Genomic DNA, 23,854 nt, shown 5'->3' with positions numbered 1-23,854 from the left:
TGCATGATAATTAAATCTTCTCTTTTTTTTTTTTTTTTTTTTTTGGAGACAGAACCTCACTCTGTCACCCAGGCTGGAGTGCAGTAGCGCAATCTCAGCTCACTGCAACCTCCGCCACCTGGGTTCAAGTGATTCTTGTACCTCAGCCTCCTGAGTAGCTGGGACTACAGGCCCATGCCACCACACCTGGCTAATTTTTGTATTTTAAGTAGAGACTGTGTTTCACCATGTTGGCCAGGCTGGTCTCGAACTCCTGACCTCAAGTGATCCATCCTCCTTGGCTTCCCAAAGTGCTGGGATTACAGGCATGAGTCACCACGCCTGGTGGAGAGTTAATTTTATGCGTCAACTTGACTGGACCATAGGATGCTCATGTATCTGGTTAAACAGTATTTCTGAGTGTCTATGAGGGAACTGAGTAAAAGAGATTAACCTCACCTATGTGGGTGGGCATCATCTTATTCATTCGGGGTCTGAATAAAACAAAAAGGTAGAGGAAGGGAGGATTCACTTTCTCTCTTCTAGACTTCTTCAACTGAATCTTTGATCTTTTACCACCCTTGGTGATCCTGGTTTGCAGGACTTCAAACTTGGACTAGAATCTACACCATCGGCTCTCTAGTTATCAGGGCTTCAAACTACAACATGGGCTTTCTGGGTCTTCAGCTTACAGACAGCAGATTGCGGGGCTTCTCAACCCCCATAATCACATGAGCTAACAGATAGATATAGGTACAGATATAGATATCTATTCATTCTGTTTCTCCAGAAAACCCCCAACTAATACCGTGCATCAGTGCATACAATGAAATTACTAAGACTCCCAGCCTCCTTCCCGTGCCAAGAAGGCTGTATATTCTCAAAGCAAGTAAATAGAAAATTACTCTCTAGAAGAAAATAAATAGCTGGTCTTTGCCCCATCATCTTACATCTTGTTCAGCAGTGAACAAGCCTTGCCTATGTCCCCAAAACACCTTTTTAGAGCATCACTTTTACATATAAATTGACAGCAGGGATCACTACACAAGATGAAGAATGTCTCTAGCACAAACGACAGGGACCAAATATAAACAACCAACCAAAAAAAAAAAAAAAAAAAACACTCAAAAGAATCAAAGTCAATGCAGAGTTATGTAGAAAGCATTTTAAAAGCCCTATAATTTACATCTTCAGAGATAGGAGCTATATTCATGAAAAATAATGTAATGCTATAAAAGAACAAAGAATAAAAAGCGCACTTAGAAACGAAGGTATAATAAACGAAATAAAGTAATCTGATAGTCATTTGTCCAATTAAGTTGAAAAAGTCACAGAGAAAGTAGAATGAAAAGATGAAGAGATAGAAAATAGGACAGACAGGTAAGAAAAAACATCAGCCAAGAAGGTCTACAATCTAAATAACAAATTTCAAAAAATAAGAGATACAATAAGAGAGGGCGGGAAGAAATGATCAAATAAATAATATCAGGAGAATCCCCATAACTGAAGAGAATGTGTTTCAGGATTGAAAAACTGATCAATAGGAATGCAAAAAGACCCATAAGCAAGACACTCGATTGTGTCTTAGAAAACTGGGAATAAAGAGAAGATCCTAAAGCTTCTTGAGACAAAACAAAACAGAAACCAAAGCAGGTTACATATCAAGAAATTTAGTGACCTGTGAAGGAGAAGGAAAAGCAGTGACGTAGAGTTTCTCAACAATTCTGGAAGCTAAAATATTGTGGAGCAAGTCCTCCAATATTCCGAGTGAAAGTTATTTTCAACCTAGAACTCTGTGCTCAGCCAGAATAAAAACAGTTCCAGACATGCACGCTCTGTGGGAAAAAACACCTGGAAGCAACCTCCCTCAAGGAACTATTGGCGGATACGTTCCACAACATGAGGGTATATAATCAAGAAAAAGACACACATTCAGGAAATAGGAAACTCACCTCCAGGAATGAGGAATAAGACCTTCCCAGGATGGATGTGAAGGAGACCCAAGGACATCAGTTGAGAGCTGTGCCTTCCAAATTTTGATGTGCATAGGAATTACCAGGGCGATCTTGTTGCAATACAGATACTGATTCAGAAAGTCTGGGTACAGCCTAAAATTTGGCGTTTTTAACAAATTCCCTCAGGATGCTGGGGCTGCTGGTTCAGAGACTACACTCTGCATATCAGGGGTGTAGAGAAAAAACAGTCCAAATTGTACCAAGACGACGACGGTACAGAGACAGAGACAGACATTTATTTCCATCTCGGAGATAATCGGGAATGAATTAGTGAAAGTCAATAACTGTATAGTAGGGGAGGGAGAGGGATGGAGGACAAGGAGAAAAGGATTACTATTTCACGTAAACATAAATGAAGAAAAAACAAGGAAGGGGCTGTATTGAGGGCAGCCGCATACATCCAACCTTGCCTCTAGTAGACACCTGAAGAGGAAGGTTGGACCACCCTAACGGATTCAGATTCAGTAGTCTGGGGGGCGTCTCTGGATTGACCCTGGAAGATGCTCTAGAAAGCCTAGATGCGGACCACAAGGACAGAAGACGCCCCTTTCCCTGCCCAGCAGGGTAGTAGGCAGGGCCTCAAAGCGCCCGGCGCCAGGCCTCAGGGGGCGGGGCATGGGCGGAGCCTTTTCCCTAAATTGGCGCGCCCGAGCGGCGCTGGGATTCGGATTGGAGGCTTTGGAACCCGGAAGCAGTTGGCAGCTCTCGAAAGCGGCCGCGGATCGGGGAATTCTGCTGGCGCCACCACTGCAGAATGGTGGGCGGCGGCAGGATGCGCAGGCCCGGCGCGGGGGCGGGGTCGCAGATACTGCCAGAAAGGGTGTGCGGGCAACGCGGGTCACTTTGGGTGACAGCCAGGGTACCAGGAGGCACCGCATTTCATTCATGCAGTGACTGTTAAGCTTGCTGTGTGTCCGGGGGCTGCGGTTTGCTGCGGGGACCCTGCCCAGGGTTGCTGTTTAGCGCTCTGTAGGGGGTTGGACCAGGAAAGTAGCGCCTCTGCATATTCTGCCCAGCTCCTCTTGGTGCATTTCCTGGGGAAACTGATTAAGCCAACCCACGTTTCATTCATTCGCCCAGCCAGATAGATTGGGAACCGATTACATACCAGACATTGTGCGGGGCGCTGCGGATTTGGGGTCAACCCGCCTGTCCCTGATCAGTGTAGAGTCTCCGGCCTGGGGAGGAGGAGCACAAGCGAATATGCATTCTACTGTGACTTTTTTGTTTGGGATTATAACGCTGGTGTGTAGAAAGTGCCGTGGAAACACTGAAGGAGGATTTACCAAGTCCCAGGGGGTATTAAAGAAGACTTTTAAGACAACTCTTTGAAAATGGGTTTTGAAGGCAGAGAAGTAAGAGTCTGAGATGTAAAAGTGTAGGAGATGTTTCAGCATAGCGGAGCGTTCGGCTTGGTCGGAGCCAGGGAAATGAGAAAGCAAGAGGGACCTGATCATAAAAACACTATGAGAGGGGAAGGGGAAAAAGTATGTGCATTATCTCATACTTTACTACGATTTCGGAAGTTATGTAACCACTACAGTAGCAATAAGGGGAATCAGGAAAGAACTGCCATTGTGGTAACTAAAGTTTTAGAAAACTTAGTCTGGCAGTGTTATAAATCGGACACAGTGAGACATTCTTGGAGGGCTTAATGAACTAGTAAAGGGCCATGTGTATAGGCATTCTTCATATTGGGCCATGCATTCTAGGAATACCAGGGTAAAGGAGAAATGCAGCCTCTGAAGGGGACAGCTCTCCTAAATTCTAGTTGTTAGGGATATGGAGATGCTGAACTAGTGTGTGAGTTAAGGCAGAGCTGAAAATTTCTCTCTGAAGGTTTAGTGAAGAACTACTTTGGTGACCTGAGGTGCTTAACTAGAAATACAATACCAGAAATGAAGGCAAGTCTATAGAGACTATAACCATAATGGCCAGCATTTGCATATTATGTGCCAGGACTGTTCTGTGTATTTTTACATATAATAACTTATTCCTTGTAACAATCCTATGATAGAGGTACTGTATGCCCTTTTTGCAGATGAGAAAACAAGGCACAGAGAGTTTAAGTAACTTGCCTAAGGTTGGAAATCAGCTGGAAATACGTAGGGTCAGGAGTCAACCCAGGCAACCTAACCATTAAGCAAAACTGCCTTTTAGCAAGGCAGATTAAGCCTTTTCTGACATCTTCAGTTGAAGCCAGTCTTTGAAAGTCTGACCAAAGACAGTTATAAAAACGGAAGATAGGATAGCTCAGGACTTCATATGTTCCTACTGTTCTATATTTGCAGTTGGAGAAGCAACATAATGAAGTGGTTGAGAATCTGCTGTGGCGCCAGGAGAGTTACTGAAATTACTAAAGACAATTTGGAGAACGGAAGTTTTGTGTGCCAATTTTCAGTGTGAAAAAACAGTTGGATGTGAAGAAAAGTAAATTCTGTGAAGCTGATGTCTCCGATGACCTTCGAAAAGAAGTAGAAAATCATTATAAGCTCTCTTTACCTGAAGATTTCTTTCACTTCTGGAAGTTCTGTGAAGAACTTGATTCTGAAAAACCAGCTGGTGAGTTGCTCCAGAATCATTCTTGTATAAATGGAAAAAGTAATGTAATAGGAAATGGGATGGGTGTGGTGGCTCACACTCTGTAATCCCAGTTGAGGCAGGAGGATTGCCTGAGACCAGAAGTTTGAGACCAACCTGGTCAACACAGCAATACCTCTTCTCTACAAAAAAATAAAAATAAATAAAATAAAATAAAAAACTAGGCATGGTTGCATGTGCCTATAGTCCTAGCTACTTGGGAGACTGAGGTGGGGGGATCCTTCATTTAGCCTAGTAGTTCGAAGTTGCAATGAGCTATGATCACATCAGCCTCAGTGACAGAGCAAGACTCTGTCTCTAAAAAATATAATTGGCCAGGCATGGTGGCTCACACCTGTAATCCCAACACTTTAGGAGGCTAAGGCAGGCAGATCACTTGAAGTCAGGAGTTCGAGACCAGCCTGGGCAACACGGTGAAACCCTGTCTCTACTAAACATACAAAATTTAGCTGGGTGTGGTGGCGCATGCCTGTAGTCCCAGCTACTCGGGAGGGTGAGGCACAATCATCACTTGAACCTGGGAGGTGAAGGCTGCAGTGAGCCGAGATTGTGCCACTGCACTCCAGCCCAGGCAACAGAGCTAGACCCTGTCTCAAAAAATATATATATATATAAAATAATTTTTTAAAAAAACCTAACCAAGAATATTAACAGCTCATAGAAAAGGAATATTTTCCAAGATGTTTCTAGTAAGAGAAAATATAGTAAGAAATATAGATTAATGCTATAATAATGCCACTGTCACCTATTTTATTGGCAAAGGTAAATAATTTCATCACGTTCTGGGGGAATGTGAAGGAAAGTAAGCACTTTCATATGTTGCAGGACTTTGAATATGATTTAACAGTTCTGCTTCCAAGAACTTGTCTTATGGATTAGATAAACTAAGAATTATGTTTGAGGATATTTAAACAAAAAAATGGGAAATGGCTTAAATGCCTACCAATAATACATATATTCAGTAGATCTTAATTGTTTTAAAAGAATGAGACAGATTTTTAGGAAATAATAAACTATCATGCCTGAAATATGTTAAGTGAAAAAGAACAGTGTATAGAGTATGCTACCATTAGTACTTTTTTAAAGGGGGAGGGGGAGTATACACATATCCCTATATACTTTTCTATGTGCTTTCTTTGTCTCTGAAAGGAGAAAGAAACTCTTAATGGGCTATGATCATTACTTTGCACTATATACCTTTTGCACTGTTTTAATTTTTTAACTAGTAAGCACTGTCATACATTATTGGTGGAAATGTATATTTATACATATTCTGAATTTTGCCAATAGATCAGAACTGTGTAGCAGTTTCTTTGAAAAGTCATGTCTGTGTACAAACATTAGCAAAGATGTTCCCTGAAACATTTTTAGAACAGAAAAAAGAAATAGTAAATGTCCATCAGTAAAAGAATAGATGGTTACCTCTTTATAATGCAGTATCATGCCCTATTAAAAATCATATAAAATAACATTGAATAGCATGGAAAATATTCGGAAAATTTAAGTGGGTCAGGATGGAGGACAAAAGCAGATTACAAAACAATCCATCTCAGTTTGTTACATATTTGTATCTGTTCATGGGCGTGGAGAGTATGGAAATTTGTTACTGTATACTAGACTATTAACTGTGTTATCTTTGACTAATGAGATGGATGGTTTTAGTTTTCTTGTTGCTTTAAAAATTAGTATATGCTCTTCTAAGCTCCACTTGAGCTGAACAATTTTTCCTGTCCAATTATCTCCATGCTTCTATTCACGTTATTACCTCTTACAGGAATTTTTTTGCTTTCTTCATCCTTGCCTCCTTATAAAGGGTCCTGCCTGGTGTTCTCCCCTCCCTCTTAGAAGCAGCAAGGACCCATTTGAAGTTATACATTGTACATTGCACAGACTTCATGTCTTTGTGGTTTAGTAGTACTGACTGTGATCTGTGAATAGAGAAGGGAGATGGAATCATCTAGGGTTAGGGTTGGCCAAATAGATTGTCAAAGAGTCAGGGGAATCTGGTGTGCTAGCTGAGGTAGAGGAAAGAGGGATAAGAAATGTTTTTTACTTTTTTTTTTTTTTTTTGGAGACAAAGTCTCACCCTGTCACCCAGGCTGGAGTGCAATGGCGTGATCTCATTTCACTGCAACTTCTGCCTCCTGGGTTCAAATGAATCTTGTACCTCAGCCTCCCAAGTAGCTGGGATTACAGGCATAAGCCACCACACCTGGCTAATTTTTGTATTTTTAGTAGAGACGGGGTTTTGCCATGTTGACCAGGCTGGTCTGAAACTCCTGACCTCAGGTGATCAGCCTGCCTCACGCTCCCAAAGTGCTGGGATTACAGGTATGAGCCACCATGCCTGGCCTGTTTTTTACTATTCTTAATCCACACATTTTTGCTATCTTTCTCTCCCTTAATCTGTGTGTACTACAAGTAGTTGAGGCTAATTGCAGTGTGGTAATGGGCCTGTAGGAATACAAACCAGTCTTGCTTTGGCTAAAATAAGAAACAACAGGATTTTTTGAGATGTTAAGTTAATACAGTGGTAAATTTCAGAGGAAATCCTAAATGTAAATGCCACTTTTCTGTTACTCTGACTTCTTTTCCATTGAATGTTTGTAACTGACATCTTCACACATAACTCAAGATTTTCTTTTACTTTAGAAACTTTTTGAAGACAATTGCTTAGAAATAGTTTACTCACTAAAAGCGTTATTTCCTATCTGTCTGCAGAAAGTATTGTCTAAATTTATTTGCTTTATAGATCCACTTTCTGTAAGCCTTTGACTTCAGTTAGTTGGTCCTTATGATATCCTTGCTGGAAAACATAAAATGAAGAAAAAATCAACAGGCCCGAATTTTAACCTTCATTGGAGGTTTTACTATGATCCTCCTGAGTTCCAAACCATTATTATTGGAGATAAACTCAGTACCACATTGGGTATTTCAGGTAAAGGATCTTTTCTTTGCCTCTACAATACAGCTGCTGTCCTGCTAATGAGGATAAACAGTTATTCATTAGCCTCACTCAAGGTGAAAGGCACATTTTCCCCTATTGGTGGATATATGAGCCATCTGTTGTTCTTGCTGTTACCATTTTAACCTTCCCTAGGATGGGTGAACTCTTTAGGTTTAATCTCACTGGTTCTTCCTTTCCTTGTAAACTTTTTTTTCTCTTTTGGGTTCAGAAGAACTCTTTTGGCCCAAGATAATTTAGAGCAGCTGTTGTGACTTGTGCTTAATAAGCTATGTGCTTCCTGGTGCCAGAGTGGCAACTGGGAACTAAGAGTGATCTCTGGAGTCACACTGGTCCTCTTGTTTATTATCTGTGTGATCCTGTGTCATTAGTGACTGTGACTTTCTGTGACTCAGTTTCCTGTCTTGTAATAATAGGGATAATTGTACATATGTGATAGGAATATTATGAGAATTAAATGAATGCATACAAGATACCTAGAAGGTTAAGAAATAGAGAAACTCCACTTGTCCGCTTGTACCAGTAGAGATGCTATCCTTTAAAGTGAAGATTAAATGTAAGGTAATAGAAGAAACGTGTCCAGGAAGAAGTACTGTAGTACAGTAGAATGCACATGGTGCTAGGAATTGAATTATACTGTAGCCAAGTATTTATCATATAAATGATACATCTGATTTTAAACACTTGTTAAGAGTTCATTACTTGTGTATAATTCAAACAGAAAGGTTTAATGTAGTCAAGATTTATCATAGATGTTCCTAAGAAACTTGGAGCTTAAAACGATAAATTTGTTTCAATTTTAAAAAATGCCCTTATAAAAGAGGCCTTTAAAAAGAGGGAAAAAATAGGGGTAAATTGTCTGTAGACCTAAAATCCCACTGATAATATAAATTATGGGCAGCTAAATTTTTAATGTCTTTTGCTTAAACAGGGATTCTCCTGATAAACTTCTTGTATATGTTGGTATAAATGAAGCAAAGAAAAATTGTATAATTGTTCCAAATGGAGATAATGTATTTGCAACAGTCAAGTAAGAATATTTTATCTCAAATTCTCTGATGTTTATGTAAGTTTACAATTTTTATACTATATTAGTCCATTACAAAGCGGGTTTGCGGGGCTGGGCACAGTGACTCACACCTGTAATTCTAGCACTTTGGGAGACCAAGGTGGGCGCATTGCTAAGGTCTGGACTTCGAGCCCAGCCTGGCCAACATGGAGAAACCCCACCTCTACTAAAAATAAACAATTAGCCAGGGGCATGGTAGCACACGCCTGTAATCCCAGCTACTCAGGAGGCTGAGGTAGGAGAATCGCTTGAACACAGGAGGTGGAGGTCGCAGTGAGCCGAGATTGTGCCACTGCACTCCAGCCTGAGTGACAGAGTGAGACTCCATCTCCAAAAAACAAAACAAAGCAGGTTTGAGGCAAGCCTATAACTGTAGATTTCTAAAGATAATTTCCATGACTTTTGAAGGAAGTCTTATCTATACTGTTATTTTGTCACTCTTCACCAAAAAATACACATTTTATGTAACTATTTTGCTTAATACTCGACCTCAGATGTTCCATGGCAAAATCAAAAGATTTTTTAGACATTGACTTTTAAACACTTGTTAAGAGTTCATTACTTGTGTATAGTTCAAACAGAAAGGTTTAGAAGTAAAAAGATGCTCATAAAATCCTTGGGATGGCTGAGGGGACAGGCTGAGCTTCCAGGAATGACAGTTGTGTGGCTCACAGTGGATTTTATGTCTCTGCCACCACCACCATCAGGAAGCTGGGATATCAAGAACTGCTGCCACAATGGGTGGCTCTAGGACCATATTATCTTGGGTATAACCTGTACCAGGTAAATGGATGCCTTACCCATTGCCTCTCAGCCCCCATAGAGCTAAGCACCAGGTGCTGGGATCTCAGCTACAGCTGCTGCCGAACTATCAGATGTCTCTACAGCTGTGCTCACTGATGGAGACCGTGGAAGCACAGCCTCCAGCTGTTATCTCTTCTGCCTCTGAGACTTCAAACTATTGCAGCTGTTTGGAAGAAGCTAGGTCCCATGTGGAGCCTGGGCTAAAGAGTAGTATGGGAAATGCAGCAAACTTTCATGAGGAAGGGATTGGAATAGAGCTGAGTGATCCAGTCTATGCTATGTCAGCCACAGACGTGACGTGAAACAATTTCATTTGTCAGCAGCTGTGTAGTTTGCATTGTAATGAAGAAAGGAAACTTTATCACTTCAAATACAAGTAGATTATGTTTCATTTGACCTCTTTTAGTACTATCTCTTTAAAGGGCTTTTGTTCCCTGTGATTTGATAATACAAATTTGCAGTAAAGCAAATTCAAACTAAATCAACCTAATACAACCACTAGACTGTGCTACATACATACTGGTGTATCTACGGGGCAACTACATTGTAGATGTCCAAAAATGTTCTTTGTTTTCTAATACCTCTCAGTTTCCTATAAAACCTTGCTTGGTATTTGTAATTTATAAGTTCTTTTAAACTCTTTGGATTTATTGTTCAATTTAAATTGGTGCCATCTTTATTAGAAACTGTTGCTTACTGTCTGTCTCTTGCACTAGAATGTAAGCTCCATGAGGGCAGAGGCTTTGTTTTGTGCACAGTATCTGCCCCATAGTAAATGCTCCATAAATATTCATTCCACAATACTTTGGCACCTAAAAACACCTAATTTTTTCAGGCTGGCCAACATAGTGAGACTATCTTTTAAAAAAAAAAAAAAAAAAAACCTACCTTTTCATTTGTATTACTAGTCACGTTTGTCTTAACAGAAATCTTTTTTTAAAAGAAAGATAATATAATAGTGGTCGTCTAACATAACCCTAGACTCTTCTGGTATCTTTTTTTTATAGCTAATTGGAGAACCCAGACAAAGAAAAAAAAAAACATGGGTAATAATATTTATAATTTAGGTGGAGATCAGCAAGTGACTACTTGAGGAACTGCCTTCAATAATTTGTCTCGAACACAGGAGTAAAAAAATTACTTGAGATATAACTATTTTAGTACTTTTCAAGTATAACGGTTTTAGTTTTTTGGGTACCACCTCCTTAAATCAGCTAATCAGAACACTTAATTTCTTTATATATTTTAAAATCTATTTTTATGGCAGATGGAGTAAGGTCTTTCAAGGCAGACCTTTGAGCAACAAATTTTTATGCCCAGAGAAAGAAGTGTCTCTGCAAGATTTAATAGTAACTAAAGAAATGAAAATTAAGCCAGCAAAGATTTTTAAAGGTTAAAGAATAGTAATAATCAATGATGACTAGGGTATAAGAACCCTTACTGATGTGTTAATTGGTAAAACCTTTGTAGAAAGCAGTTTGAAAAATGTTTAAACTACCGTTTTCTAAGATTTCTTGACAGATGACATTGCCAGGCACCCTGTGAAGTACACATTTATACCCTTAAGTTAGCAATTCCACTTACAGATATTCATCAAAGGGATTTTGGACAGGTACAGAAATATGTGTGTTTTTTACAGATTGTTTATCAAATGAAAAATTGGCAACAACATACCCAGCAATAGAGAAGACTAGGTAAATATAAACTATCCATATACTATAATTCCTTGGTATTGATTTGTTGAATTTGTTATGAAGTGGGCAAATAACAGTGTAGAATGATTCCAATTCATACTGTCTAATGCATTCGGAAATAAACATATTCAATTTTTAAGTATCTTTGAACAACAAAGTTAGGAATGACTTTTTTTTTTTCCTTCTGCCTTGTTTTGTTTCCTAAAATAACTAGCGCAAATAGTTTTTACCTTGGGTCAGGGACTTTGAGGGTCAAAACTATTTGTGATAATAAAATATTATTTTTGCACCAATGGCACAAAGGTAATGGTGGATAATACTGTTGTCTCCTTGGCAGGAATCAAGATAGTGCCACAAGAGTAGCAGCAGTCATTGCATTATTCACAGCAGTAACATGCAAATGTATTTAAGAATGTTTGTGATGGAGCCAGACATGGTAGCTACTCGGAATGTTGAGGTGGGAGCATTGCTTGAGCCCAGGAGTTCAAGTTTATCCTGAGCATCATAGCAAGACCCTGTCCCTGGAAAAAAGCGTCAGTGATGGAGTATACATGTGTTAGCTGTCTACCATTGAGTATATCTCTTCAACATTCTGTGATGAAATAGGAAATGCATAGACAGCATTTCTCATACTGAAGTACTGTGGTTTGTCTAAGGGGAAAAAAAAGCACTTGTGTGATTGAGTTTTGAGATGAACTTTTTCCCACTTTTAGAAATAGTGACTCACTGACAAAGTCTGGTTATTTGGGTCTAGATACTGGCAGAAATATTTTCAAATGAACCAAAGAAAACAACTATTTTTTGCCAGTGATAAAATTCAAGGTTTCGAACAATAATAAATTGAGAAACTTGTAATACCAGCGTGAGCTTGATAGCTTTTTTTTCTAATGTTATGTATTGGAGTGAATTTGATATATAAGTTTCAACATTTACATCTGTAATTTAGTGAACCACTATTTCCAAAGGGCCATTGCATGATGCCATATAACATGCATGGGTACAAATTCTTTTGCATTCAAGGAATTCTAATGGATTTTAAGTAACAACACAAACTGTTCATGTTCATGGTTATGGCTTCAGTTGCACATTGCACCTTATCTTTAAGCATCACACAGCAAAGTGTTAGAGTAGGTTTAGGCAGAGACAAAAACTTAGAGATAGTTCATAATAATGTCATATGTATGGGAAGGCAGCTACCAAGTGCCTTCAATAGTGGCAGAAGTAAAAGAGGATATTTTATGTGGGCTTTGATGGATGCCTAAGAACTTACTAGAAAGAATGGGAAGAAGGATGTTTTAGGTAAGGGAGCAGTATGTGTGTGAAAGTGTGGAAATACATGGCACAGGGTACTTGAATGGATATATGCCATGCCAGAGTGTTCAGGAAGACTGTAAAGATTGATTCACATAGGACTGACATCAAATTTGCATTTTATGATTGATATAAACATATCGTCTAGACATACAGCTGGTAATAATTGAAGGTAAGATTTAGTGTAACTGTGTGCTGTAATCAGAAGTTAGATTTTGGTGGCTTGGGTTTCTGTGACACTTTATTTTTATTATTATACTTTAAGTTCTAGGGCACATGTGCAGAATGTGCAGGTTTGATACGTAGGTATACATGTGCCATGCTAGTTTGCTGCACCCATCAACTCATCATTTACATTAGGTATTTCTCCTGATGCTATCCCTCCCCCAGCCCCCCACTGCCCGACAGGCCCCAGTGTGTGATGTTCTCTGCCCTGTGTCCAAGTGATCTCATTGTTCAATTACCACCTATGAGTGAGAACATACAGTGTTTGGTTTTCTGTCCTTGTAATAGTTTGCTCAGAGTGATGGTTTCCAGCTTCATCCATGTCCCTGCAAAGGACAGGAACTCATCCTTTTTTATGGCTGCATAGTAATCCATGGTGTATATGTGCCACAGTTTCTTAATCCAGTCTATCATTGATGGACATTTGGGTTGGTTCCAAGTCTTTGCTATTGTGAATAGTGTGTGGCACTTTAATCTACCAGCTGTACTGGTAACTCTACTGGTTTAATCCACTAGCTCTCTGAACTTGGGTAAGTTGATTATCTTCTTTGCCTTTTTTTTTTTCCTGATAAATAAGATGAAGCTAAGACTAGCACTCACTATAAATGTTCTAAGCCCTTTGATAACAGTGTTGTAGAGAGTACTACAAACTCTCAGATGCCGCAGTGAATAAAAGTGAGTTTCTTCCTAGGAGCTGTTACTCCCTGCACCTTTCTTCTGGGAGTCTGGCACCCCCTCCCGCTCTTCACTTTACTCCTGACCTTTTACACTGATGGCAAAAATCTTAACCTGTTTGTGATAAAATATAAAATTATTGCCATAAGTGGCATTAGCATGCTGTATATTTACATACTTTTGAAAACTACTTTGGATTATTCTTTTGTATAAGTTTATAAAGTAGCTTTGCTTTCCTTTCTCGTTTTCTAAATTTTTCTTAACACAAATTTCAACATTTAAAAAAAAAAATCTATTGACCTTATTGTAACAGTGTCCTCTGTTTCTTTAAAAATGAAAAAAAAAAAAAAAGGCCAGGCGCAGTGGTTCATGCCTGTAATCCCAGCACTTTGGGAGGCCAAGGTGGGCAGATCACCTGAGGTCAGGAGTTCGATACCAGCTTGGCCAACATAGTGAAACTCTGTCTCTACTAAAAATACAAAAATTAGCTAGGCATGGTGGCATGCACCTGTAATCCCAGCTACTCGGGAGGCTGAGGCAGGAGAATCACTTGAACCTGGGAGGCAGAGGGTGCAGTGAGCTGAGACCCTGCCATTGCACTCCAGCCTGGGCAACAAGAGCAAAACTCTGTCTCAAAAAAAAAAAAAAAAAAAAAAAAAGATGGAATTTGGTTTTTTTGTTTTTTGTTTTTTGAGACAGAGTCTTAGGCTGGAGTGCAGTGACACAATCTCGGCTGACTGCAACCCCCACCTTCCAGATTCAAGCGATTCTCATACCTCAGCCTCCCGAGTAGCTATGAATACAGGTGCATGCCACCACACCCGGCTAACTTTTGTATTTTTAGTGAAGACAGGGTTTCACCATGTTTCCCAGGTTGATTTCAAACTCCTGACCTTGAGTGATCCACCCACCTCAGCCTCCCAAAGTGCTGGAGTTACAGGTGTGAGCCACCACGCCTGGCCCCTGAAAAATTTTTTTGATGTCTACTTTTTTTTCTGTTAGGTCAGATGCCGTATCTTAGTATCAAGTAATACAACTTAAAACTTGACTAATCTCAGCTTTGTAACTATTCCTTACATCTTTATTGTAGACATTAGAGTGCTGATATAAATTTGAATCATATTTTCTCTTTCTGTGACTGGCAGTTTTTATTAATGTTGCTTTTCTCTTATTTGAAGAAAACTATTAGGGATTTTGAGAAAAGTGTTGGTGAGTATTCTGCCATGTCAGATTCCATGTCAAATTCTTGCATGGAATTTGACTTTTTTAACTTGGCTCAACTTCCAACGGTCTTTGTACTTAGTATAGTGGTCTGCAACATAATGAGGACTTTTACTACTTTTTCAGATTACTTTTGATGAAAAAAACAGAAAGAAGTAACAGATAAAAAGAAAACCAATCTCTTGAAAAACATAGATGAAAAACTCACAGAAACAGCCAGAAAACTGGGGTACTCACTGGAACAGAGAACCATGAAGATGAAACAGAGAGATGAGAAAGTATGACTTCAATCTGTTGGCCTCTATTTTGCTATTTAGCAGATTTTTTCCCCTCTTGAATCCTTCCCATCTCTACCCTGCCCTTCTCTTCTCTAGTCCTCTTAAGAGCTGGATGTTGTCCCTTAGGGGTGCTAGGAGGATGGCATTGAAACGGGGGTCAGATGGCTCCTTTGGGTTGGTACACTGGTTGAATTGCATAACTGGTGATATCACTGCTGTGGTTGAATAACTCATGCCGGTATTTACCATTCTTTTAATCTTGTTTTATCAGTTAATCACTTCATAAAGTTAAGTGAAAGCTGCTTTATACATAATGAAATTTACATAGGTATATTTTCTTCAGTAAACATGTATATCAGCAGTGCTTCTTCCTTTTTCCTTATTGATCTCATCATTTCCTTTTCCATCTCTCCTAAATGTCTGCAGTGTGAGGGGAGAATTTTGTAAAGGAGCAAATACTTCTTAGTGTTGGATTCTTTTGGTTTTCAGCTATAGATTTCAGATTAAGTTAATGACAAGCTGGAAGATTTCTGCCTTGGAGTAAATGAGAATTCTGTAGGAGTTTGTTCTTATGGCCTCTGGGGGAAAAATAACACTTGTCACTGGAATGAGGGCTCCCCAGTCTCCTCCAGCCTCTCATTGTTTGTCTGCCCTTGCTGGTTCATCTGAATGTTCTAAGATAAATGGAGAACTTGTTATTCCTTAATAAACTAGCACTGATAATGAAGTACCTTAGTGTACTTAGGCATTAAATCCTACTTCAGTTCCTTCTCTGATCTTGATTCAGCTTCAAGGGTGATATTCTGATAATTTCTAGGCACTCTTTCTTTAGTCCTATAGATTGGAAAGTTTCTTAAAATGTACATTTTAATGTACAACATGGCATTTTAAAAGTTAAGGTTTTTTATTGCCATTTACCTTTCTGGTTATCACAGGAAGCTTCTCCCAACTTGTGACTAGGAGGAAGGGTAGCATTTGTAGCCTAATGTATTCCTAATTTGTTTTGACTAACGTCTAAGCATCAATACACATAATACCTGTTAGCCAATTATTTAATCAGTCTTATTTTTCTACCACAAGCTATATTTCAGAGGAGATTTTCTTAATTCTTCCCCATAAATAAGATATAATTCAGGTTTAAATTTCATACATATTTTTGTCCTAGACCCCGCCCCCATGAAGTTTCATTTTAGTATTTGTTCTTTATATAAAAACAGATGGTAAAAACAAAGACAAGAAAGAACTTACAAGACAATCATGTTTTTAATCCTCCCCCATTGATGATTATACTTTCATACTGTTTTCTGTTATTGTAAGGTTGTTCTTCTATTGTTTTTGTGAGATCTTCATTTAATTCATATTTTTCTACTGAAGAAATAAGTTCCACTAGTATATGTGAGTTAGTGGCTTGGTCCTTGTGTGTGAGTGTAAGAATGTCTCCACTCTAGTATGATAGAGCACTGTATAGCACACTAGAAATCAGTGTTTCTATACTGACAGTAACCTAGCATACTTTGGAATGCAGAGCCCTTATATCATTTGACTCCCTACAACAAATCTGCAAAGTTAGGATTATCATCCTATTTTATAGATAAGTAAATTGAGGGTTATAGAAGTTTTGTGTCTTGCCCAAAATCTTAAATGACACATGCAAAATCCAACTTCATATTTTCCATATTTGGCATTCTTTCCACCCCATCTTCTTACTAATTGGTTTTCTGCCGCTTCACCTTTTCCATACCTAGATCTCTTCATAAGGAACATTAGTTAAATATGCATAAAATGATGGTGTGTCACTCCATCCACCTGTGATCTGATGCTTCCGGATGTCACTCATTCCTATACAGTTTTCCTACATTTGTAATCTTATTCTTCATAATAAAATTACAATTCTGATGACTTCTTAATTGATACCTCTTTATGGACAATTAGTACAGGTAATCATCTGTAAAAAATCTGAACATGTATCTACCATGGTTCCTACTATATGTTGTTCAGCCTGAGTTGGCAACTATAGCACTGCTGTCTTTTTCTTTATCACTGCTTTATGTGCTGCCTTTTACACTTATGAATATGTTATGTTTATCATTTCATATTGCCAACTTAAGATCTACCTCATAATTTTGAGTGGCTGCAGAATACTGTACTTATGTTTAAAGTTTGGGTTGCTTAAAATTTTTCACAAATACAGACAACCCTGCCATAGATATCCTTTTATACCTTTATTCACATACTTATCTGGTTCTTTTTTTAGAAGAAATTCCTAGACATAGACATAGTATTACCAGGTCCAAAGAAGTGTGTGTGTGTGTGTGTGTGTGTGTGTGTGTGTGTGTGTGTGTGTGTAGTTTTTCTTTGCTTGTTTCTAATTTTGTGGGGTTTTCTTTAGTGCTTTTGGTTTTTTCCATGCTGGTAGATATAAAATTCTGCATTGTTTTAATTAGCATTTCTTTAATTATAAAGGACATTAAATATTTTTTACTTTTGTTGGCCATTGCATTTTTTTTGACTGCCCGAACTCTGCCCATTTTTCTATCAGGGTTAGAATTAGTCTTGTTCTTACATGTGTTCTAATTTGGATGTTAGTCTTTTCCTTTGTTAGACTTCTTTATAATTTAAAGATATTAATTTTCATTTACTGTTATATTTTGCAGATATATTTTATCAGTTAATTTGTCTTCTTGATTTCACTAGAGTTTATTTTTATACAGTCAACTTTTTCTTCTCCATCACAAATTATTTTTTTAATTTACCATCTAGTAGTTTTATGATTTTATTTTTACATTTAATTCTGAAATCCAGCTGCAAATTATCTTGATATAAAGATTAAGATAGAAGATAATGACTTCATTTTTTCCCAAGTGGTAAACAGTTGTATAATAACTTCCTTTGAATAATCTGCCCTTTCTGGCAGCTTAATAAAGGATGATGAAAGAAGCAAGAGACTGGGAGAATAGGGAGATTCGAGAGAAAAAGTCTTTAAGATATAGAGACATAGGTGAGAAGCCTTTAAAATTGGAGTTTGCTTTTTGGGTTGTGTGCTTCCTCTGCCTTGGAAACTTTTCACTGAATTGCACAAAGCGGAGTATTTGTACAGATGTTTTGTTAAAGAAAGACCTAAAAATAATACCACTAACATGAATTAAAGGAAGAATGGAAACTGGAAGGGTTATGGTGGTAGTTGTAGTTGGGCCTGTTTTTGTCTTTGAAGACTACCACTTGATGAAAGCTCACTGGTTATGTGATTTGCCTCCACAAAAGACACCACAAACCTAGAAACTGCCCTACTTTTGGGAAGTTTGCAAACGAGCCTAATATTCCAGGTAAAAATAGGGGGCTCTGAATTTCACAGGATGGAGGAGAGGAGTTCTGTCCTACCATATCTTCTTGCTGACAAAAACTGTCTCTTACTGTCTTTCTTTTATACCCAGGTTCTTCTGTGCTTGCTACCAAGCAGGTACTTTGACCTTAGAGGAAACTGATATTTTGGCTTGCCTCCTAGGATGTATTGGGTTCTTCCTTAACAAATCAGGATGCAGACTTCCAAGTGACTGGCTCAATTAAAGCCAATTATTTCACTGTTTTGTGATTACTTCAAGTGCTTGACTTTTAGCTAATTTTTGAGGGAAAAAAAAAAAAACAGTGTTAAATGTTTACCCTAGAGTCCAAATTTACTGAAATAAAATGCCATTGAATGTTACATTTGGGCAGAAATGTTGAGGGTTTATGTATTTGGGTTTTTTTTAATGTCTCTTTACCGTGATTACATTTTATTCTTTTCTTTAACGTGGGTTGTGACAAAGACCTTTGATTGTGCAGGCTTGGTTGTTCCAGTAGATGAAAATGATGTCGGGGACAGAGAGCTCCCTGAAACAGATGGTAACATATTTCATATGTAAACAGGTGCATATATGGTAATGCATATGTAGGAAGGTTTTGCTTATATGGGGAGGTAGGTATGTCCATATACCTTTTGTGAGACAGTTGCTAGACCTTGGTAATAAAGAGTAAGCTTAGGTTTTAGAGTCAGTCATTCCTGAATTAAAACTGAGTTCATAGCTGTGGCCTTCAACAAATTATTTAATTCCACGAAACCTTGTCTTTTTCATCTGTAAAATGAAGTTAATGATATTCACTTCATAGGGGAAGTTGGGGTATAAACAAGTATTAAGATACTTAGCAAAATACTTGCCTCAGTGCTCAAAATTTGGTAGTTATTTTTAAGAATTTAAAGAATTTTAACCTATTGCCTACTTTCTTGGAACTACTTCCGAACCTTTGACATTACAGTCAACTTGCAAAATAGTAATTTTTGAAATAGTATGTGTTTTTATGGTTCTTTGTGAACATTTTTTCATCTGCATGTAAAATGATTTAGCTTTCAGAAGCCCAAGATCCTGAACTACTTCATATGTAAGTATAAAAACACTTTCAAAATGGACCACTGCACATAATCTTGAACATCGAGAATGAAAATCTCTTCTCAACTCTTTTCCTCTCATCTCCATTCCCTTATTGTGAAAGGCCCTATTGGTATTCCTCTATTGATCATCCTGTTCTGGGGGGATAAAACTTAAAGGAAAATCACACTTAGCACCTTCTCAAGGAACCATGTATTCCTGCCCAACACACATACTTGGCCATCTATTTTTCAGAACAGAACTAACTAGCCTTGGTAGTTACCAGTCTCTGAGGTTGTGACCTGGACATCTGTGTTTAAACCAGTTCTCTAATGCAGTTCTTCTCAAACTTTACTGTGCAGAGTCTCCAGCCAGTAGAGAGAGAGGTCTTAGATGGCAGCTATTCATATGGACTTCTTGTTGCTGTACCCCTGCCACTTAGAGGAGTGCCTTAGGGAAGATGAATGTGGCTAAGCTGTCCAGTGTGATGGCCACTGAGTACCTCACATGTGGCTGCTACAACTAAGGAACAAAATTTGTAACTTGTATTATTAATTTTGTACTCTGTGTGTGTGTGTGTGTGTGTGAGAGAGAGAGAGAGAGAGAGAGAGAGAGAGAGAGAGAGAGACAGGGTCTCACTCTGTCACCCAGGATAGTGTAGTGGCACAATTATCCTGTCTCGGCCTCCTGAGTAGCTGGGACTACAGGTCTGCACCACCATGCCTGGCTAATTGGTGTTTTTTGTTTTGTTTTCCATGTAGAGACAAGGTCTCACTCTGTTGCCCATGCTGGTCTCAAACTCCTGGGCTCAAGTGATCCACCCACCTCAGCTTCCCAAACTGTTGGGAATTACAGGTGTGAGCCACTGTACCTGGCCTGTAATTGTGTATAATTTTAATTAGTTTAAGTCTGTAAATTAAAACAGGATTAAATGTTTCTTGTATTGATTATATGTTGACATAATACTATTTTGGGAATATGGGTTAAATACAATACCTTAATTTCACCTGTTTTTAATTTTTTTTTAGCTCCTCCTCCTCCCCCAGCTGTTTCTTTTTTCATGTGGATACTGGAAAAAATGTAGCCCATATTATATTACACTTGCACAGGCTGATCTGTCCTATATCTCCTCTTTGAAGCCAGAGGCAATTCGTCTCTGATGGGACCAGTGTGGGCTCTAGCTACTGGTCAGTCTTCATGTCTCTGCTCACAGAGAGAACTTTAAAAAGCATGATTACTGTGTCATTTGGGAAAGGTTAAGCACATTTGTTGTAGAGATGAGCAGTCTCTAAAACTTTTGGGGTGATGGATGTTAAACTGTAGTGCCCTGGAGTAAAGCCTGTTACCTTACTGTAGGTGTGGTTCTGGGGTTTTATGTCCAGTCTAATATTCTAGGCATTAGATCCTTCTGTATTTAGTTTTCAAGTGGTAGCAAAATATAAGAATGAAGGACCTAATCTTCTTGCTCTTGCCTAGTGTCCTTTGCCAGGAGGTACAATTGACTGGCAATTTGTTAATGTGACAATGATTAGCAAATCACAACTAAGTTTGTTCTTAACCCTTTGAAGCTTCTTACAATAACACTGTAAGGGGGGCTAAACTGGTTGTAAATCACATCTTCCCCAGTGTGTAGGATTGGGCAAGTTTTCCAACACCTTTGTTTCTCTCTTTACCTGTAAGCTGTGTCTGCACACGTGCACGAGTGCATACCCATCCGCAGATCATTTAATTCTCATTTAACCTACTTTGTAACCAAGTCACAGAGAGGCAAAGCATCTTGCCCAGGTTCACACAAGCATTCTGGTTCCAGAGTCAGCGCCTAAATCAGGGCAGTAATTCCCAAACCGTAAAATACATGTGACTTACCTGCAGACATTGTAAAACTGCACTCTATCAGTAGGTCCAGAATGAGATCTGAGACTGCATACCTGTCATGCTCCCAGGTGATGGTAATGCTGCTGCTCTACAGACCACCCTGGGAGGAGCAAGACTAAACCAGTAGCTCTCCAGCTTTAGCATGTTAAGAGTCATCAGGAGGGCTTGTCCAAACATACACTGGCGCTCTCCCCACCCTCCCCAAGTTTGAGTTACAGGGTGGGTCCTGAGAATTTGCATTTCCAACAAGTGAAGTTGATGCTTCTGATCAGTGGTGTACATTTTGAGAACCCTGCCGTAAACTATATTATACTACTTTTCTTTTCCCACCTCATAGATAGTTAGCAGTAAAAAAAATCAAAATGTTTAACAGCCAGAATGACAGTCATTGACCAATCCAAGTAGTGCTTGACCTGCTAGAGAGGCCCTAGCCATAAATAAGTAGATAAATAAAGTAGAGCCATAAGATGTGAACCATAAATAAGTAGACCCATAGATGTGAACCAGTGAGTAGCAAACTTAATTGTTCTGAGAATGAAATAACATGTAAGAGTTATAAAAAGGTTTAGCACAGTACTTAACACATGTTAAGGGCTAAATGTTTATTATGATCAACAAAAAGGTGATATATGTAGATAACAGCAGTAATCTAAAATCTTTTGATAAACCTAAGGCAGTGACTCTTAACAGAGATTGCAAGGTGGTACATGTTGGGGTTGGGGGAGAGAAGGAATTTGAGGATAAAGGGACTATGACCTGAAAACCCACTTTCAGCATAGCTGTTCTTACAGAATCAGTTAAGGAAAAGAAAACTTAAACTTTTGACTGGGAATACACTGGAGAGAATAAGTATTTGTGGGCATAGTTTGGGGTGAGAAAAAGTTGATGAAATCTAAGGGAATAAGGAAACTCAAATTTAATTTGGTTTTATTTTCAGGATATGCCATTAGTCTTCTAGAACAACAAGATTGCCTCTTTGAATGCCAGGTGCCTGTCCCTAAATTGTGTTCACTAATCACTTGAGGGTATAGCTAAAATGACTTTGGAAGTAGCCTTTGTTAAACAAGTGCTTTTTAATATGTTTTCTGCTACTTATTAGGATATCTGCTATGTTCTCTGCTTAATGTTACATTTTTATTTTTCAGTATTTTCATAAATTTGCTGGCCAGCTTTTACCTCTTGCATATAATCTGTTGAAGAGGAATCTGTTTGCAGAAACTCTTAAGGATCATCTGGCAAACAGAAGTAGAGAGAACATAGACCAACTTGCTGCATGAGTAAGGTGGCTTGTTTGGTGTACAGTATTTCAAAGGACCAGTATTTAACTTGTAATTTTTGTTTTGTTTTTAAGGAATACAAAAAATAAACATTTACTAAAAACGTTTGTAAGGTTCTTCTGCCTGGTTTTCCTTCTTTAATGTACAAGCAAATGGCAGTCAAATCATCTAAATGGTGATTGACCCTAATCACATTTTGGAAGACAACTGAAGTCACCCTCTGATATGTCACAGGAAGCCACTTTCTAATGCCTGTGGCTAACTAGACCATCCTTACAGAGTCCTGTTTCAATATTTATCATATGGGCAACTAAGAATATTTCTTCTGACTCTTGAGTTAATAGCTGTAGCTTTAAGGACTGGGTTTATGGTGGGTGAGGAGGGGAACAGAAGGAAACTTAGAAGGAAACTCATGACACTACAATCAGCACTCTTCCAGGGTGCCTGACCCTGACCTACCCAAACTGCATTTTGGGTAGTATCTTCAGGTGACTCCCAGCAAGTAGTCCAGTTATCCCATTAGGTATATTATTTTCAATCTTCTCTTGAGTCTGTCATTTACTAATAAAGCCTAGTATATTGATACACAGTATACAGTATTAGTATAAGATAATAATCACTATGCCATTAATTTAGATTTTAAAGTTTTTCACTGCAAATGATTTCACTGGATTTTTAGTATGAATCTGTGGATAGCTGTGTTTTACTAGATCCAGATTTTCCTTAAACCTGATGATATGTCCTTCACCTTAAAAGTAGGGGGCAGGGCAAGGTGCAGTGGCTCACACCTGTAATCCCAGCATTTTGGGAGGATAAGGTGGGCAGATCACCTGAGGTTTGGAGTTTGTGACTACCTTGACCAACATGGTGAAACCCCATCTCTACTAAATATACAAAATTAGCTAAGTGTGGTGGCACATGCCTATAATTCCAGCTAATTGGGTAGCTGAGGCAGGAGAATCACTTGAACCCAGGAGGTAGAGGTTGCAGTGAGCCTAGATCATGCTATTGCACTCCAGCCTAGACAACAAAAGCAAGACTCTGTCTCAAAAAAAAAAGAAAAAAAAAAAATAGAGGGCAGACCATGAAATGCAGAGTAGCTAACTTCATGGATGGGGCTGAGGATCGTATAAACTTTTTCCCCTTTCTATAAAGTTCAGGATACAAAAGCCCCCAAGTCATCTAGTTAAACCTCCACGTTTTGTAAGATTGGCTTGATTTACTCAAATAACTTCTCCAAAGTTTTTACTGTCAGCTGTCTCCTTAAAATATATTTGAGGTGCTTATTCTTTTTTATATAAGGGTATGAGTAGACAATTTAAAAACAACACTTAGAATTTTAAATATAAGTAGCATTCCTCAGCTCCCCAATTAGGCTGTAAGCTTCTTAAGGGCATATATTTTATGGATATAGATCCCCCTCAGTAATGCAAACCTTTGGAATTGCACTTATTGAATAAAATGA

The 23,854-nt window shown here is 38.6% G+C and overlaps 2 long non-coding RNA genes across 7 annotated transcripts in view; one reads left to right on the top strand and one right to left on the bottom strand.

Moving 5' to 3' along the window:
• LOC141408656 (uncharacterized) overlaps window positions 1-2,604 on the bottom strand; it is a 69,499-nt gene extending 66,895 nt beyond the window's left edge. For both annotated transcript variants that reach the window (XR_012424694.1, XR_012424695.1), the window contains exon 1: window positions 1,932-2,604. This is a non-coding gene — a long non-coding RNA (uncharacterized lncRNA). The remainder of the gene's footprint in view (window positions 1-1,931) is intronic.
• Window positions 2,605-2,681: 77 nt separating this feature from the next.
• On the top strand, window positions 2,682-22,496 carry LOC102134249 (uncharacterized). Of its 5 annotated transcripts, XR_012424692.1 has the most exons (5): window positions 2,682-2,751; window positions 4,286-4,556; window positions 8,492-8,590; window positions 11,073-11,127; window positions 22,258-22,496. It is a non-coding gene; the product is annotated as an uncharacterized lncRNA (long non-coding RNA). The 5 variants fall into 5 exon arrangements; XR_010581559.1 differs by lacking the exon at window positions 11,073-11,127; XR_012424691.1 differs by lacking the exon at window positions 11,073-11,127 and having other exon boundaries at window positions 8,492-8,626.
• Window positions 22,497-23,854: the final 1,358 nt, after the last annotated feature.

This window comes from Macaca fascicularis, chromosome 15, assembly GCF_037993035.2.
Source record: "Macaca fascicularis isolate 582-1 chromosome 15, T2T-MFA8v1.1".
NCBI classification, from domain to species: Eukaryota; Metazoa; Chordata; class Mammalia; order Primates; family Cercopithecidae; genus Macaca; species Macaca fascicularis.
This window is presented reverse-complemented; position numbering and strand designations above follow the sequence as displayed.